The sequence below is a fragment of the Muntiacus reevesi genome, chromosome 6 (assembly GCF_963930625.1).
Source record: "Muntiacus reevesi chromosome 6, mMunRee1.1, whole genome shotgun sequence".
In the NCBI taxonomy this organism is placed as follows: Eukaryota; Metazoa; Chordata; class Mammalia; order Artiodactyla; family Cervidae; genus Muntiacus; species Muntiacus reevesi.
In genome coordinates, this window is record NC_089254.1 from 51516103 (window position 1) to 51532035 (window position 15933).

A 15933-nucleotide genomic window follows, 5' to 3' on the forward strand; every position below is an offset into this window, starting at 1 on the left:
CCCAAGACGGATGGGTCATGGTGGAGAGTTCTGACAAAATGTGGTCATTTTGTCAAATTGGAGTAGGGAATGGCAAACAACTTCAGTATTCTTGCCTTGAGAATCCCATGAACAGTATGAAAACGCAAAAAGATAAGACACTGAAAGATTTAATTCCCCAGGTCCTTAGGTGTCCAATAAGCTACTGGAGAAGAGTAGAGAAATAGATCAGGAAAAAATGAAAAGGCTGAGCCAAAGCAAAATCAACACCCAGTTGTGGATCTGATGGGTGATAGAAGTGAAGTCTGATGCTGTAAAGAGCAATATAGCATAGGAACTTGGAATGTTAGGTTCATGAATCAAGGTAAATTGAAGTAGTCCAATAGGAGATGGCAAGAGTGAACATAGATATTTTAGGAGTCAGTGAACTAAAATGAACTGGAATGGAAAAATTTAATTCAGATGAACATTATATCTACTACAGTGGGAACGAATCCCTTAGGGGAAATGGAGTAGCCCTCATGGTCAACAAACAGTCTGAAATGCAGTACTTGGGTACAATCTCAAAAATGACAGAATGATCTCTGCTTGTTTCCAAGGCAAACCATTTAATATCACAGTAACACAAGTCTATGCCCCAATCATTAATGCCAAAAGAGCTGAAGTTGAATGGTTCTATGAAGAACCTGCAAGACCTTCCAACTAACACCAAAAAAAGATGTTCTTTTCATTATAGGGGACTGGAATGCAAAACTAGGAAGTCAAGAAACACCTGCAGTAACAAGCAAGTTTGGCCTATGAATACAAAATGAAGCAGGGCAAAGGTTAACAAAGTTTTGCCAAGAAAAAGCACTGGTCATAGCAAACACCCTTTTCCAACAAGAGACAACTCTACACATGGACATCACCAGATGGGCAATACCAAAATCAGTCCAATTATATTTTTTGCAGCAGAAGATGGAGAAGCTCTATACAATCAGCAAAAACAAGACTGGGAGCTGACTATGGCTCAGATCATGAACTCCTTATTGCCAAATTCAACATAAACTGAAGAAAGTAGGAAAAACCACTTGATCATTCAAATATGACCGAAATCAAATCTCTTGTGACTATACAGTGGAAGTGACAAATAGATTCAAGGGATTAGATCTGAGAGACACGGTGCATGAAGAACTAGGACAGAGGTTTGTGACATTGTAAAGGAGGGAGTAATCAAGACCAAACCCCCAAAAGAAACATAAACAAGCAAAATGGCTGTTTGAGAGGGCCTTACAAATAGCTGAGAAAAGAAGAGAGACTAAAGGCAAAGGAGAAAAGGAAAGATACACCCATCAAAATGCAGAATTCCAAAGAAAATTAGATACCAAGGGAACATTACAAGCAAAAATGGGCATAATAAGGAACAGAAACGATATGGACCTAAAAGAAGCATAAAATATTAAGAAAGGTGGCAATAATACACAGAAGAACTATACAAAAAAGATCTTAATGACCCAGATAACCATGATGGTGTGATCACTCACCTAGTGTCAAATATCCTGGAGTCCAAAGTCAAGTGGACTTTACAAGCATCACTATGCACAGAACTAGTGGAGGTGATGGAATTCCAGTTGAGCTATTTCAAATCCTAAAAGATGATGCTGTGAAAGTGCTGCACTCAGTATGCCAGCAAATTTTGAAAACTCAGCAGAGACCACAGGACTGGAAAAGATCAGTTTTCCTTCCAATCCCAAAGAAAGGCAATGCCAAAGAATGTTTAAACTACTGCACAATTGCACTCATCTCACATGCTAGCAAAGTAATGCTCAAAATTCTCCAAGCCAGGCTTCAACAGTACATGAACCATGCACTTCCAGATGTTCAAGCTAGATTTAGAAAAGGCAGAGGAACCAGAGATCAAATTGCCAACATCCAATGGATCATCAAAAAAGCAAGAGAGCTCCAGAAAAACATCTATTTCTGCTTTATTGACTATGCCAAAGTCTTTGACTGTGTGGATCACAACAAACTGTGGAAATTTCTGAAAGACATGTGAATACCAAACCACCTTACCTGCCTCCTGAGAAATCTGTATTCAGGTCAAGAAGCAACAGTTAGAACTGGGCATGGAAAAACAGACTGTTTCCAAATTGGGAAAGTAGTTCATTAAGGCTGTATACTGTCACCCTGCTTATTTAGCATATATGCAGAGTACATCATGCGAAATCCCAAGCTAGATGAAGCACAAGCTGTAATCAGGATTGCTGGGAGAAATATCAATAACTTCACATATGCAGACGACACCACCCTTATGGCAGAAAGTGAAGAAAAACTAAAGAGCTTGTTGATGAGAGTGAAAGTGGAGAGAAAAAAAGCTGGCTTAAAACTCAACATTCAAAAAAACTAAGATCACGGCATCCAGTCCCATTACTTCATGGCAAATAGATGGGGAAACAATGAAAATGGTGACAGACTTTATTTTCTTAGGCTCCAAAATCACTGCAGATGGTGACTGCAGCCATGAAATTAAAAGATACTTGCTCCTTGGAAGAAAAGCTATGACCAAACTAGACAGTATTAAAAAGCAGAGACATTACTTTGCCAACAAAGTTTCATCTAATCAAAGGTATGGCTTTTCCAGTAGTCATGTATGGATGTGAGAGTTGGACCATAAAGAAACCTAAGCATGGAAGAATTGATGCTTTGAACTGTGGTGTTGGAGAATTCTCTTGAGAGTCCCTTGGACTGCAAGGAGATCCAATCAGTCCATCCTAAAGGAAATCAGTCCTGAACATTCATTGGAAGGACTGAAACTGAAGCCAAAGCTCCAAACTTCGGCCACCTGATGCAAAGAACTGACTCACTGGAAAAGACCCCTATTTGGGGAAATATTAAGGCAGGAGGAGAAGAGGATGACAGAGGATGACATGACTGGATGGCATCAGCAGCTCGATGCTCGTGAGTTTGAGCAAGACAGGGAAGCCTGGCGTGCTGCAGTCCATGGAGTCTCAAAGAGTCAGACACGACTGAGCATTTAAGTCACTCAGTCGTGTCCAACTCTTTGCAACCCAACAGACTCTAGCCCACCAGGCTCTCTGTCCACGAGAATTCTCCAGGCAAGAATACTGGAGTTGGTTTCCAAGTCCTCCTCCAAGGAATCTTCCCAACCCAGGTATTGAACCCAGGTCTCCTGCACTGCAGGCACATTCTTTACCAGCTGAGTCACTAGGAAAGCCCAAGAATACTGGAGCGGGTACCCTTCCGTTCTCCAGGGGAACTTCCCAACCCAGGAATTGAACTGGGGTCTTCTGCATCACAGGCGGATTCTTTACCAGGTGACCACCAGGGAAGCCCGACATATACACATGATGGAATACTCTTCTGCTTTCAAAAGGGAAAGAAATTCTGACACATGCTACAAAAGAGATGAATCTGGAAGACACAGGTGCTACTTAATATAAGCCAGTCACAAAAGGAAACATACTGAATAATTCCACTTATATGATATATTGAGAGTAGTGAAATTCATAGAGACAGATAGTGGAATGGTGGTTGCCAGGTGCTGGGAGAGGTGAAAGTGGGGAATTATTATTTAAAGGGCACAGAGTTTCAGTTTTCATGATGAAAATGTTCTGGTGATGTCTGCACAGAAATGCAAATATATTTCATGCCACTGAACCACATATTTTAAAATGGTAAATTTCATGGCATGTATTGAATACCAAAGCTTTAATTCATTAATAGAATTTGCAGAACTTCATGCAGGAGTAAATCTGTACAGCCCTATGAGTAGTGTTTATAAACAAGAATGATCATATGCTGTTTTGGGGGAAAGTAAAGATCAAGAAGGGCTGATGAAGGGTTTATCATTGCATTAAACATTAAAGACAGGTGACATTTAAATAGAAGAAGATAGGAAAACATGAAAATAATTGTGAAAAAAAATAATTCTGGGATAGTAACATTAGCTTACAACAGAAGTTCTTAATTTTTTTCTTTGTTTCTCTCAGGGCAACTTTATATTTCTAAAAATTAACAACAAACCTCCTCCTTCAATAAAAGCTTCTGTTTAAGTGGATGATATCTTTCCATGAGTACTTTCAGTTCAGTTCAGTCGCTCAGTCGTGTCCAACTCTTTGTGACTCCATGAATTCCAGCACACCAGGCCTCCCTGTCCATCACCAACTCCCGGAGTTTACTCAAACCCATGTCCATTGAGTCGGTGATGCCATCCAGCCGTCTCATCCTCTGTCATCTCCTTCTCCTCCTGCCCCCAATCTCTCCCAGCATCAGGGTCTTTTCCAATGAGTCAACTCTTCGCATGAGGTGGCCAAAGTACTGGAGTTTCAGATTCAGCATCAGTCCTTCCAATGAAAACCCAGGATTGATCTCCTTTAGGATGGACTGTTTGGATCTCCTTGCAGTCCAAGGGACTCTCAAGAGTCTTCTCCAACACCACAGTTCAAAAACATCAATTTTTTGGTGCTCAGCTTTCTTCACAGTCCAACTCTCACATCCATACTTTATTAGCCATCAAATTGAGGGATTTATAAATCAGAAGAAAAGTACATATTCCATTCCTTATCAGAACAATGACATCAATTGTCATTTAGCCTTTAGAAAACTCTATTGCATATTCCCCAGAAAGGAAGAGTGAAAAGTATGATAAAGACAAAAATGAGATCTTAGTATGAATTTTGTATAAAATATAGAATACTTTTGCATTTCACAGTCATCATAAAAGGGTCTTAGATTCCCTAGATCACACTTTAAATATCACTTGCTTGCAAAATGGGGATGATACCAAAAGAATAAATAGAGATAGAATATGTCTGATATTACTGAAGGTCTGATATTACTGATATTACCAAGCTAGAGATTTTAAAACAGAAAAGTAGTAAAAATTTTTATACAAAGTAATGACATGATGGTAAGCTGACTTTATAAGAATTTATTGAGAAATAAAGAAATGGGTGCAGAGGTGTGGAAAGGCAATCTAGAGTCTAGTTATAAACCTATAAAAGAATTTACCAGAGGCAAGTCACAAACACATGGGGACAGTCTTGGAGAAAAAAAAACAAAAGCAACTTAAAGGAGCCACAAAAGTTACCAAAAAATCAAGAGATAAGGTAGATGGTACAATTTTAGGAGGCTGATAGGTCATGTAATCACTATCAAAACTGCAAAGGTATTTTTCACAGAAAGTAACAGACAATCCAACATTTGTATGGAACCACAAAAGTAAAAGATCTTGAATAGTTAAAGCAATCTTGAGAATGAAGAATAGAGCTGGAGACTCCATGTTCCTTGATTTCAAACTGTATTACAAAGCTATAGTAATTAAAAGTATGGCACTGACATAGCTCACTGAAAGTAAATATAAAGTACAGAAATAAATCCACACATATATAGCTAACTAATTTATGACACAGTAGTCAAAAATATACAGTGAGGAAATGATAGCCTCTTCAATAAATGGCGTTGGGAAATGAATGCTCAACTGATTTTGTGAAAATTCAATGGTCAAATGCAGAAGAATGAAATTAAAACAATATGTTTCATTATACATAAAAGTTAACTCAAATGTATTAAAGAGTTGAATGTAAGACCTGAAACCGAAAAGCCCTCAGTTCAGTTCCGTCGCTCAGTCGTGTCCAACTTTGTGACCCCATGAACCGCAGCACGCCAGGCCTCCCTCTCCATCACAAACTCCCAGAGTCTGTCCATTGAGTTACCATCCAACCATCTCATCCTCTGTCGTCCCCTTCTCCTCCTGCCCTCAATCTTTCCCAGCATCAGGGTCTTTCCATATGAGTCATCTCTTCGCATCAGGTGGCCAAAGTATTGGAGTTTCAGCTTCAGCATCAGTCCCTCCAATGAACACCCAGGACTGATCTCCTTTAGGATGGACTGGATGGATCTCCTTGCAGTCCAAGGGACTCTCAAGAGTCTTCTCCAACACCACTGTTCAAAAGCATCAATTCTTCGGCGCTCAGCTTTCTTCACAGTCCAACTCTCACATCCATACATGACTACTGGAAAAACCATAGCCTTGACTAGATGGACCTTTGTTGGCAAAGTAATGTCTCTGCTTTTTAATATGCTGTCTAGGTTGGTCATAACTTTCCTTCCAAGGAGCAAGTGTCTTTTAATTTCATGGCTGCAATCACCATCTGCAGTGATTTTGGAGCCCAGGAAAATAAAGTCAGCCACTGTTTCCACTGTTTCTCCATCTACTTGTCATGAAGTGATGGGACTGGATGCCGTGATCTTAGTTTTTTGAATGTTGAGCTTTAAGCCAACTTTTTCACTCTCCTCTTTCACTTTCATCAAGAGGCTCTTTAGTTCTTCTTCACTTTCTGCCATAAGGGTGGTGTCATCTGCATATCTAAAGTTATTGACATTTCTCCCAGCAATCTTGATTCCAGCTTGTGCTTCCCCCAGCCCAGCATTTCTCATGATGTACTCTGCATATAAGTTAAACAAGCAGGGTGACAAATATACAGCATTGATGTACTCCTCACATAGTTCTTGGTTTTTATTTTTTTCAATCTGACACCAAAAGCAAAAGCAACTAAAACAAAAAACACGCACAACAAAAAGTGGAACTACATCAAACTGAGAGGCTTTCACACAGCAAAGAAAACAAATAAAATGGAAAGGAAACACAACAAATGGGAGAAAATAATTGTAAAGGTGGACCATAAAGGAAGCTGAGACCCAAAGAATTTATGCTTTCAAATCATGGTGCTGGAGAAGACTCTTGAGAACCCCTTGGACAGCAAGGAGATCAAACCAGTCAATCCTAATGGAAATCAATCCTGAATATTCATTGGAAGGACTGCTGCTGATGCTGAATCTCCAATACTTTCACCACCTGATGCAAAGAGCTGGTTTACTGGAAAAGACCCTGATGCTGTGAAAGATTGAGGGCAAAAGGAGAAGGGGGTGGTAGAAGATGCAATGGTTAGATAGCATCCCAAACTCTAACAACATGAAGTAGAGCAAACCATAGGAGATGGTGGAGGACAGAGGAACCTGGCTTGCTGTAGTCCATAGGGTCACAAAGAGTTGGATATAACTTAGCAAATGAATAACAACAACAACAACAACAAATGCAAATCATATATCTAATAATGAGCTAATAGCCAAAATACATGAAGAGTGCACACAACTCAAAAGCAAAAAAAAAAAAGATTCAAAATGGGTGGAAGATCTGAATAGACTTTTTGTTCCAAAAGAATAAACATATATGGCCAACAGATACATGAAAAGATGTTCAGCATCATTAATAATCAGGACAAGGCAAATCAAAACCACAATGTGATGTCACTTCACATGAGTGTTGGCAAGAATATGGAGAAAAGGGAATTCTTGTGCACTGTAAGTAAGAATGTAAATTGGTGTAATTACCATGGAAGGGTATAAAAGTCCCTCAAAAAAGTAAAATAGAAACATCAATCAGCAATTCAAATTCCAAGTATTTAATGAATAAAATGAAAATACTAATTCAAAAAAATTTATGCTCCCCATATCCATTGCAGCATTATTGTACAGCATACAACAGTCAATATATGGAAATAACCGATGGTGCATCCATGGATGAATGAATGGATAAAGAAACTGTGGTATATAGATATTATGAAATATTATTCAGCCATAAAAATAAAATGTTTTCCATTTGTGAAAACATGGATAGATGTTGCCAACATTATGGTTAGTAAAATAAGGCAGACAGAGAAGGATAAATATTATATAATCTGTCTTCTACGTGGAATCTTAAAAACAAAAATCCAAACTCAGATACAGATAACAGATTGGTGATTGACAGGTGGGGTAGAAGATGGAAGAAATGGGTAAACAGTCTTTTTTTTAGTTTAAAATAAGTTGAATTTTTAAAGAAACGTTAAGATCAATGAATATTTTGATAAAAGAAATAAAACAAAATTTCCTAATTTAGTCACAATTTTTGTTTTCTTTTTAAACAATCAAAATTTTCTTTCTATTTTATAGATTCCCCATGTAAATTCACTATCCACCAAGAAATGATAAATTTGAAGACCATTTATACTGTTAAATTACTTCTAAAATAGTACATTGGAAACTGGCTATTAGTTTATGATTAATATTCTTCAAATATTAGTTTAAAAAAATACAGGGAGGAGATGACGACAGCGACTGAAACCCTAGGATTCCAAATGCTAATAAGTGCTAATAAGAGTGCTAATAAGATAGTTTTTTAGAGGGCCAAAAATAAATATTTATATTAGATCCACATTAACCAATATGTGTAGTCTGTACCCACATGTGATTATTTAAATTTATTAAAATCAAGTTTAAAATTCAGTTACTTAATGGCATTAACTAGATTTCAAATGTTCAATAACCATGTGCGGCTAATAGCAACCACACTGAATAATGCAATATTTAACATTTCTATCATAACAGTAAGTTCTATTGAACACAAATGCATTTATTATACAGGTGGAAAATAATGCATTATACAGTAGCTTGATACTGTGCATCTACTATGCATCAGACAGTATATTAAATAAACACTTCACATATACAATTGCATTCAGTCACCACAATGATATTTTGAGATAGATTCTATTGTATTTCCATTTTACAGATGACAAAAACAGATTAAGAGAGACAATCTGTTTTAGATCAAATTGTAGCAGAGACAAGATTGAACCCCAGGACTTTCTGACTCCCAGGACGAGGAGTGAGGAAAAAGAATAATCTTTTGAAAGTTATAATATTCCAGTAGCTTAAAAATAAATTTTCTTTACCTTGGATAATCAGAATACTATGAAATACACTAGTAACTACAGTGGAGAAAGCTATGAGAATAAATATAATTTATATTCAGTGAAAATAAAATATCTATGCAGTATTAAAGTACCAACTTGAAACATTTTTAAATTAAAAAGTGTAAAAGGTTATCATAGCAATTTTAACTCACCCACCTTACTTTGCAAGTTCCCATCAGGTGGGAAAGTTATTGTTGCCATGGAAACCACCACAATACTACTACTTTACAATTATATAGCACCTTTCATTTGATGAGCTCAAAGAGACTTATAAACATTAATTCATTAACAGTGCTTTTATTGAAAGTGCATGAAAATTTACCTAATAGCATACAACAACAATTGCAGATCAAACAAAAGGAAACTTCCTTGCTCTCAAACCAATTCACATGGATTACACACCATCTCCTACTATTTAAAAAGAAAGACAGAGAGATAGTAATCTTACACAGACATTCACCTTCTTGTTTCTTCTACCAAACTGAAAACCATCTCCTATTGTTCTATTGTCAAAAATATGCAGCTCTTTTTCCACCCACTCCTTAATTTCTTTCTTCATGTGTTCAGCTAATTACCTAGGAATGTCTTTTAAAATGCCATTACACAAACTCACCTGTGCAGCTCTAACCACTAAGATATTCACCAGCACAAATCTTTTTTCTTTAAAGGATGCATGACCTCATTTTAAATTATGAGAAATAAAACTAAAAATCTGAAGGCTTTTGGGTGTTGAATTAAAAGTTAGAAAACTGAAAAGTACAAAATCCTTAGCTGTTCAGAGTGATCTTTGCTCTTAAGCTATTAAAAATAAAGTGAATATTTGTTTCAACATTCTAAAAATATAATACTAAGCTAGAAAAATTAGGTCAGTGAAATAGCCTATTTAGCATAGCATTATGTTTTTAATGTGACTGTGTGCTTAGTCACTCAGTCATGGCTGACTCTTTGAGACTCCATGGACTGTAGCCCTCCAGGCTCCCCTGTCCATGGAATTCTCAAGGCAAGAATGCTGGAGTGGATTGCCACGCTCTCCTCCAGGGCATCTTCTCAACCCAGGGATCGAACCCAGGTCTCCCGCATTGCGGATGGATTCTTTACTATCTGAATATCATTCTTTACTATCTTTACTACCATGGAAGCCCCTTGTTTTTAGCAGAGTCATCAAAAGATATTAATATGATTACAACTTCTTAGGTGATTTTATGAAGTTGGTTTCAAAAGTATAGGTAACTTGCCTCTAATAACGTACTAGGATCTATTACTTAACAAATGTAGGCCGACAGTTTTAGAACCTGTTTACATTCCACAAGATCATCCCTGATTCAAGAGAGAAGAACTAGGCTTTCCGTGGGAGAATATGCCAGGTCACATGGTAAAAAGACATACATTCTAGGGTGGGAGGAATTTGTGGCCATTTTTTGTAACCTACTTTAAATGGAACACTTCCTAAGATGTATTATGTTCAGACATCTTATAAATGATGATTTAGCATTTGCTGACTCAAGATTATTAATATTAGGGAAACCCATCATTAACAAGGTCATCATTTTAGCATTCAGTATTTTGAGTTTTGTCCTTTTTCTCAATATCAGGTTTCCAGCTATCATCAAAGTAATCCTGCCATAATGATACTATTCTTTTCTTACTTATTAATCATTTTAGCCCAAAACCCTGTGACTCAGCTGGTAAAGAATCCGCCTGCAATGTGGGAGACTGGGGTTCAATCCCTGGGTTGAGAAGAGCCCCTGGAGAAGGGAAAGACTACCCACTCCAATATTCTGGCCTAGAGAATTCCATGGACTGTGTAGTCCATGGGATCACAAAGAGTTGGACACGACTGAGCGACTTTCACTTTTATATAAGTTTAACTTGGTTTTCCTTGTGAAAACTTGTTTTATGACTGGGAAATCATATTGCACAGAGGCTGTTCATCATACAGCCTCTAAATGAAGGCTGAATTAAGAATTTTGTAGCTACCTCTGAGAATCAAACATCCTTTTCTAGTTACTATTATGTTCTGGCTATATCTTTCATTTCTAGTAAAAAAAAAAAATCACTTTATATGAAGGTGATATTATCAAGAATTTCTCCAGAGATTTCTTTAACCTCAGAAATCAAATTTGTTTTAAAATATGAGATCATTGGATATAACTGACCCAAAACAGAATTTTTCATGTGTCCCATTTTGGTGTAAATAGCTTTAATATATCTTGGAATTATTATTCTTTTTGTAAACCGGTTTGCCTAAAATACTTGTGAAACAACTGCTGAGTTTGGAACTCTGTTGCTATTCATCAATAACTTTTCACCCTCATTTGTATTCTTCCAGTTATTCTACTTCTACTGTTCATTGGGTGAAATGGTCATCAAAATGTAATAAGTTGATCGAAGACTCTCAGATATTACTTTAGAATAAGTTTATTCCTTTTTATGAAAGATGCATCTGTATTTGACTTTGTAAAACAATAAGTTCAGGAAAAACCCAACTGGGACCTCTAACATATTCCTCTACAATATATGAATTTTATACTAAGTAAGACTATAATATTCTCCCCTTCAAGTAGAAGCCACATTCTCATAGGAAATGAGATACTAAACTATTAATAGCTTACCCAGGCTTTCTCTGCCTACTATGGAACCTTAGATTTAGTGTAAGAACTTTAAAACAGTACAGTTTATGTTCATGTAAATGAAACTCTCTGGATGTTTTCTCAGCGAGTCTACAACTCAATGTTTCTGATGTTTTTAAGACAAAAAACTTCTTCACATTCAACCTGAGAGAAAGACAATGTCAAACTCAACTAAAAAGTCAAAAATATTGTCATAAGCACTGCCATAAGGTTTGCAATGTTTTAAATGTTATGGCAGCAAACTGAATTGTTATGACAAGTAAAACTACAGACAGCTTCTTATTTTAATTTCAGAATGTGCACATTGATACTGTCTGTATCACTATCTTTGACACTGTCTATACTGCTATCTTGAGATCTTTTCTTTCATTGTCTCATACAGTTCTGGTATACCTGGGCCATTCTATAACTTGAATACCAGCCTCTGCAACTGCTGTTTCTCTATGCTCACTCTCAAAGAAATGGTTCTATAATATTGTATTTCTTTGTCAATAGATGACTGGCTTAATTGTCAACACCTAGTCTTCTGTCCTGCTTTGTATAAGGACATTAATCGATCCTAAAACATCCACAAAATACATTATAATAAAATTACTAAGACACATAAGAGTGAAGCAAATTCTATTGTTTCTAACTTGAAAATTCAAGCTCTTAAATTGCCATCCACCATAACCTCAACATCTATCCTCTAGGTTCAAGCCACCATTATCTCTAATCTGGATTACTGTATTTACTTCCCAATAGTCTTTTCCCCCCCTCTTGCCCCTATTGGCTAGCCTCAACACAGTAGTTGATGTGACTGTGTTAATGCAAAGCTAGATCCTATTCAAAACTCGTTTTCTCCAATTCCAACAACAGTTTTCACTTTGAGGGGTTAAAATTCTAAGTACCTGCAATAGTCTAGAAACTCTTAGGGTTTGGCTCCTTACCCTCTCTCTGCCTTCATTTCCTACCACTCTTATTTCTCTTACTCACTGAGCTCTAGCCATGCAGGACTCCTAGTTGTTCTTTAAGCATAAAAAGCATGCTCCTACCTAAGGAGGACAGTATGAAAAGACAAAAAGATATGACGCTGAAAGATGAACTGCCCAGGTTGGTAGGTGGCCAATATGCTACTGGAGAAGAGTGGAGAAATAAATCCAGAAAGAATGAAGAGACACAGCCAAAGAGAAAACAATGCCCAGTTTTTGATGTGACTGGTGATGGAAGTCCAATGCTTTAAGAGCAATACTGCATAGTAACCCGGAATGTTAGCTTCATGAATCAAGGTAATTGCAAGTGGTTAAACGGGATTGCTGGAGAAGGCAGTGGCACCCCACTTCAGTACTCTTGCCTGGAAAATCCCGTGGATGGAGGAGCCTGGTGGGCTGCAGTCCACGGGGTCACTAAGAGTGGGACACGACTGAGTGACTTCACTTTCACTTTTCACTTTCACTCATTGGAGAAGGAAATGGCAACCCACTCCAGTGTTCTTGCCTGGAGAATCCCAGGGACGGGGGAGCCTGGTGGGCTGCTGTCTATGGGGTCGTACAGAGTCAGACACGACTGAAGCGACTTAGCAGCAGCAGCAAACAGGGGATGGCAAGAGTGAACATAGACATTTTAGGAATCAGTGAACTAAAATGGACTGAAATGGGTGATTTAACTCAGAAGATCATTATATCTACTACTGTGGGCAGAAATCCCTTAGAAGAAATGGAGTAACCCTCGTAGTCAACAAGAGAGTCTAAAATGCAGTATTTTGATGCAATCTCAAAAACGACAGATTGATATCTGTTCTTTTCAAAGCAAAGCCTTCAATATCACAGTAATCTAAGTATATGCCCTGACCAGTAATGCTAAAGAAGCTGAAGTTGAACTGCTCTGTGAAGACCTAACAAGACCTGCTAGAACTAACACCAAACAAAAGATGCCTTCTTCATTACAGGGAACTGGAATGCAAAAGTAGAAAGTCAAGAGATACCTGGAGTAACAGGCAAATTTGGCCTTGGAGTACAAAATGAAGCAGGGCAAAACCTAATAGAGTTTTGCCAAGAGAACACACCAGACATAGCAAACATCCTCTTCCAACAACACAAGAGAAGACTGTCCACATGGACATCAGATGGTAAATACTGAAATCAGACTGATAATATTCTTTGTAGCCAAAGATGAAAAAGCTCTATACAATCAGCAAAAACAAGACCAGGAGCTGACTGTGGCTCTGATCATGCACTCCTTATTGCCAAATTCAAATGTAAATTGAAGAAAGTAGGAAAAACCACTAGACCATTCAGGTATGACCTAAATCAAATCCCTTATGATTATACAGTGGAAGTCAGAAATAGATTCAAGGGATTACATCTGATAGGCACAGTGCATGAAGAATGATGAACAGAGGTTCACGACATTGTACAGGAGACAGTAATCAAGAACATCCCCAAGAAAAAGAAATGCAAACAGGCAAAATGGCTGTCTGAGGAGGCCTTACAAATAGCTGAAAAAAGAAGAGAAGCTAAAGGCAAAGGAGAAAAGGAAACTAAAGAGAAGCTAAAGGCAAAGGAGAAAAGGAAACTCATCTGAATGCAGAGTTCCAAAGAGTGGGAAGGAAACAAAAAAGCCTTCCTCAGTGATCAGTGCAAAGAAATAGAGGAAAATAATAGAATGGGAAAGACTAGAGATCTCTTCAAGAAAATTAGAGATAAAACAAGGGAACATTTCATGCAAAGACAGACACAATAAAAGACAGAAATGGTAACAACTTAACAGAAGCAGAAAATATTAAGAAGAGATGGCAAGAATACACAGAAGAACTATACAAAAAAAGATCTTCATGACCCAGATAATCATGATGGTGTGATCACCCACCTAGAACCAGACTACCTGGAATGCAAAGTCAAGTGGCCTTAGGAAGCAGCACTAAAGACAAAACTAGTGGAAGTAAAGGAATTCCAGTTGAGCTATTTCAAATCCTAAAAGATGATGTTGTGAAAGTGCTGAACTCAATATGCTAGCACATTTGGAAAACTCAGTCATGGCCACAGGACTGGAAAAGGTCACTTTTCAATCCAATCCCAAAGAAAGACAATGCCAAAGAATGTTCAAACTACTGCACAATTGCACTTATCTCACATTCTAGCAAAGTAATGCTCAAAATTCTCCAAGCCAGGCTTCAACAGTACGTGAACCATGAACTTCCAGATGTTCCAGCTGGATTTAGAAAAGGCAGAGGAACCAGAGATGAAACTTCCAATATCCATTGGATCATCAAAAAAGCAAGAGAGCTCCAGAAAAACATCTACGTCCGCTTTATTGATTATGCCAACGTCTTTGACTGTGTGGATCACTACAAACTGTGGTAAATTCTTCAAGGGATGGGAATACCAGACCACCTGACCTACCTCCTGAGAAATTTGCATGCATGTCAAGAAGTAACAGTTAGAACTGGACATGGAACAACAGAATGGTTCCAAATTGGGAAAGGAGTACATCAAGGCTGTATATTGTCACCCTGTTTATTTAAATTATATGCTTAGTACATCATCCAAAATGCCGTACTGGATGAAGCACAAGCTGTAATCAAGATTGCTGGAAGAAATATCAATAACCTCAGATATGCAAATGGCACCACCATTGTGGCAGAAAGTGAAGAAGAACTAAACAGCCTCTTAATGAAAGTGAAAGAGGAGAGTGAAAATGTTGGTTTAAAACTCAGCATTTAGAAAACTAAGATCATGGCATCCGGTCCCATCACTTCATGGCAAATAGATGAAGAAACACAATGGACACAGTGAGAGACTTTATATTTTTGTACTCCAAAATCACTACAGATGGTGACGGCAGCCATGAAATTAATAGATGTTTGCTCCTTGGAAGAAAAGTTATGACCAACCTAGACGGCATAGACATTACTTTGCCAACAAAGGTCAGTCAGGTCAAAGCTATGGGTTTTCTAGTAGACATGTATGGATGTGAGAGTTGGACTATAAAGAAAGATGAGCACTGAAGAATTGATGCTTTTGACTGTGGTGTTGGAGAAGACTCTTGAGAGTCCCTTGGACTGCAAGGAGATCCAACCAGTCCATCCTAAAAGGAAGCAGTCCTGAATACTCACTGGAAGGACTGATGCTAAAGCTGAAATTCCAATACTTTGGCCACTTGATGTGAAGAAGTGACCCATTGGAAAAGATCCTGATGCTGGGAAAGTTTGAAGGCAGAAGGAGAAGGGGAAAAGAGAGGATTAGATGGTTGGATGGCATCATCAACACAATGGACATGAGTTTGAGCAAGCTCTGCGAGTTGGTGATGGACAGGGAAGCCTGGCATGCTGTAGTCCATGGGGTCGCAGGATTCAGACATGACTGAGAGAGTGAACTGAACTGAACCTAAGCAAATCTGTTTGTGCTACTTAACCTTCCTATAGTATTTTCCCCCAAGGTATCTTGTATCTGAATGGCTCATTTCCTTCATGACTCTGTTCAAATGTGACTCTATTGAAAGATGTACTGTGGTTACTCTACATATAATTGTAAACATCATTCTTTCCCAAC

General features: G+C 37.9%; 1 protein-coding gene across 6 annotated transcripts in view; it reads right to left on the bottom strand.

The window, feature by feature from the left end:
• Nucleotides 1–15933, bottom strand: part of FOXP2 (forkhead box P2) — a 632418-nt gene that overhangs the window by 446438 nt on the left and 170047 nt on the right. The gene's annotated exons all lie outside the window — the stretch shown is intronic.